We start from the raw sequence: 4,362 nt of genomic DNA, 5'->3' as shown, positions 1-4,362 counted from the left end.
CCATGTTGACCAGGCTGGTCTTGAACTCCTGACCTCAGATGATCCGCTCACCTTGGCCTCCCAAAATGCTAGGATTATAGGTGTGAGCCACCGCGCCTGGCCTACTTTATTTACTTATTCACTTATGTATTTATTTATTTATTTGGAAACAGGATGTCTCTCTGTTGCTCAGGCTGGAGTGCAGTGGCGCAATCTTGGCTCACTGCAACCTTTGCCTGCTGGGTTCAAGCGATTCTCCCACCTCAGCCTCCTGAGTAGTTGGTATTATAGGCATGAGCCACCATGCCCCACTAATTTTTTTGTATTTTTAGTAGAGACAGGGTTTCACCATGCTGGCCAAGCTGGTCTTGAACTCCTGGCTTCTAGTGATCCACCGGCCTCAGCCTCCCAAAGTGCTGGGATTACAGGCATGAGCCACCATGCCCAGCCCTTTTTACTATTTTTTTTTAAGATGGGGTCTAGCTCTGTTGCCCAGGCTGGAGTGCAGTGGCATGATCTCACTGCAACCTCTGCCTCCTGGGTTCAAGCAATTCTCCTGCCTCAGCCCCCTGAGTAGCTGGGGTTACAAGCATATGCCATCATGCCCAGCTAATTTATTTTGTATTCTTAGTAAAGACAGGGTTTTGCGATGTTGGCCAGGTTGGTCTCAAACTCCTAACCTCAGGTGACCCACCTGCCTCGGCCTCCCAAAGTGCTGGGATTACAGGTGTGAGCCACTGTACCCAGCCTACTTTTTAAATATGTCTATTAGCTGACTTAAAACTACATATATGACTCATATTTCTATTGAACAGTGCAACAGTCCCTCCCTCATATGATTTTATTCTAAACTCCACCTGATACTGCCCCAAGCTAGGGCTCATGATGCTTCTAACATATACACATTATATATTACCTTTTCTTTTTTTTTTTGAGACAGAATCTCATTCTGTCTCCCAAGCTGGAGTGAAGTGGCACAATCACAGCTCACTGCAGCCTCAATCTCTTGAGCCCAAGCAATCCTCCCGCCTCAGCTTCCTGAGTAGCTGGGACTATAGGCATGCACCACCATGCCCAGCTGATTTTTTTTTTTCAAGTTGAGACGAGGTCTTGCTATGTTGCCCAGGCGGGTCTCAAACTTCAGAGCTCAAGTAATCCACCCACCTAGGCCTCCCAAAGTGCTGCAATTATAGGCGTGAGCCACTATGCCCAGCCTATTAATATATTTCCCCCTCCAATGCAGTGTCTTTCTGTGTCTCTCTCTTTCTTTTTAAGGAGAGACAGAATCTTCCTGTGTTGTCCAGCCTGGTCTTAAAACCCTGGGCTCAAGTGATCCTTCTGCCTTGGACTCCTTAGTAGCTGGGCCTGACAGGCGCATGCCACCACACCCAACTAGCTTTCTGGTCTGAATAACATACCCAAATGTACTTCTTTCCCATTACTGAACTGCCTAAGCATGGTGGAATCATGAATGGTATAAGATAAACTGCAGCTCTCCCTGGTGAAAATGGGCACAATTTGAGAGAGAGGCACAGTCAGACACCTGTGAAATGTGTTGATTTTCTGCAACTACCTTTGGAATGCAGTCCTTGAGAGCTGTCTAATATCTGTCCTATCCAAGTCAAAGGAACTGATAGAATACAGGGAGATGATACTCTGCCCACCAAGAGGACCTCAACCTAGTTCTGCCAAAGTTCTTATTGTTTCATGAAACTGCTGACATGAAGCTGAGAACTACCATATAAATTCAAATGTGGTGTCAGGATTGGGACATGCCTTGACCTGATAGGTTCTGAGGATAATGTAAATACTTTCATTACTATATGATCAAATCAGATTAGAATTGGTTAACAGGTAGCACTAGGCTATATACTTTTGAACAGACTCCTTTTGTATTGCTGCTAAACATTCTTTTTTTTTTTTTTTTGAGATGGAGTTTCACCCTTGGGCATCCAGGCTGGAGTGCAATGGTGCAATCTCAGCTCACTGCAACCTCCGCCACCTTGGTTCAAGCTATTCTCCTGCCTCACCCTCCTGAGTAGCTGAGATTACAGGAGCCCATCACCACACTCGCCTAATTTTTGAATTTTTAGTAGAGATGGGGTTTCACCATGTTGGGCAGGCTGGTCTTGGACTCCTGACCTCAGGTGACCCTCTCGCCTTGGCCTGCTAAAGTGCTGGGATTACAGATGTGAGCCACAGCGCCCGGCCAAGATTCTTAATTTTAATGATTAGTAGACTAATTTACATACAATGGTAATTTTTAAAAAGTCATGTGATCTTCAGGCACATGAACATCTGAACATGTGGCCCACAAATAAACCTGAGATCACGTGGCTTGCAAGATATCTTTAGGTCTATGAGCAGAAGGTGCTCTGAATTAGTAATTTAGTACAAGAGTACTTGAGCTTGCTTTCTGCATTTGTAGACACATGCTTAAAACATCAGAGTGGTTAGAACCCTTAGAAGCCATCTCTTGCTTTGTATGTAAAGACCTTGAGCAATAATGGGCCAATGTCAGGCCAGGTGTGGTGGCTCACGCCTATAATTCCACTGCTTGGAGTTGGGTGGATTGCTTGAGGCCAGGAGTTCGAGACCAGCCTGGTCAATATGGCAAAATCCCGTCTCTGCTAAAAATATAAAAATTAGCCAGGTGTGGTAGCACATGCCTGTAATCTTGGCTTCTTGGGAGGCTGAGGCACGAGAATCACTTGAACCCAGGAGGCAGAGGTTGTAGTGAGCTGAGATCGTGCCACTGCACTCCAGCCTGGGGGCAGACTCTGTCACTAAAAAAAATAAGAAAATAAAGAATAGGCCAGTGTCAATGACAACTCTTAAGTGTATGTGTATATATATACATGAATACATATATATACACACACACACACAAAGAGAGGAAAACATACCATAAAGTTCACCGTTTTAAAGTGTAAATTCAGGCCGGGAGTGGTAGTTCATACCTGTAATCCCAGCACTTTGGGAGGCTGAGGCGGGCAGATCACCTGAAGTCAGGAGTTTGAGACCAGCCTGGCCAACATGGTGAAACCTCATCTCTACTAAAAATACAAAAGTTAGCCAGATGTGGTAGGCGCCTATAATCCCAGCTACTTGGGAGGATGAGGCAAGAGAATTGCTTGAACCTGAGAGGCGGTTTCAGCGAGCTGAGATCGCATCACTGCACTCCAGCCTGGGCAACAATAGTGAAACTCCATCTAAAAAAAAAAAATGTAGGCCTGGCACAGTGGCTTACCCCTGTAATCCCAGCGCTTTGGGAGACTGGGGTGGGCAGATCATGAGGTCTGGAGCTCAAGACCATCGTGACCAACATGGTGAAACCCCATCTCTACTAAAAATACAAAAAAATTAACTGGGCGTGGTAGCAGGCGCCTGTAATCCCAGCTACTCAGGAGACTGAGGGAGGAAAATCGCTTGAACTCGGGAGGCAGAGGTTGCAGTAAGCCGAGAACGCGCCACTGCACTCCAGCCTGGGCAACAGGGCGAGACTCTGTCTCAAACAAACAAACAAAAAATATATGTATATATAAATTCAGTTATCTTTAGTATAGTCACAAGATTTAAATTTTTTTTTTTCTGAGACGGAGTCTCGCTCTGTCGTCCAGGCTGGAATGCAGTGGCGCGATCTCGGCTCACTGCAAGCTCCGCCTCCCGGGTTCACATCATTCTCCTGTCTCAGCCTCCCGAGTAGCTCGGACTGCAGGCGCCCGCCACCACGCCCGGCTAATTTTTTGTATTTTCAGTAGAGATGGGGTTTCACCGAGTTAGCCAGGATGGTCTTGATCTCATCGTGATCCGCCCGCCTCAGCCTCCCAAAGCGCTGGGATTACAGGCGTGAGCCACCGCTCCCGGCCAAAAAAAATTTTTTTTAAATAGAGACAGCATCTCATTATGTTGCCAGGCTGGTCTCAAACCCCTGTGCTCAAGCAGTCTTCATGCCTCAGCCTCCCAAAGTGCTGGGATTTCAGGCTTGAGCCACCAGCCTAGTCATAAGATTTTATAATTATCTCACTATCTAGAGATGGGGTCTAGAGATGAACATTTCTGTCATCACCCAAAGAGGCCTCGTACTATTTAATAGTCACTTCTCATCCCTTCTTTCTCTGTGGATTTGCCCATTCTGGACATTTCATATACATGGAATAATACGTGGGGTTTTTGTCTGGTTTCTTTCACTTAGCATAATGTTCTCGAGGTCCACATGTTGCAGTACATGTCAGCACTTCATTTCTTTTTATGGCTGAATAATATTCCATTGTATGGATATAACAGATTTTGTTTATTCATTAATCTGTTGGTGGCCATTTAGGTTGTTTCCACTTTTTGGCTATTATGAATAATGCTGATATAAACATACATACAGGTTTT

This window comes from Papio anubis, chromosome 5, assembly GCF_008728515.1.
Source record: "Papio anubis isolate 15944 chromosome 5, Panubis1.0, whole genome shotgun sequence".
Lineage (NCBI taxonomy): Eukaryota > Metazoa > Chordata > Mammalia > Primates > Cercopithecidae > Papio > Papio anubis.
The sequence above is the reverse complement of the archived record's forward strand: the minus strand, read 5'-3'. Positions refer to the sequence as shown.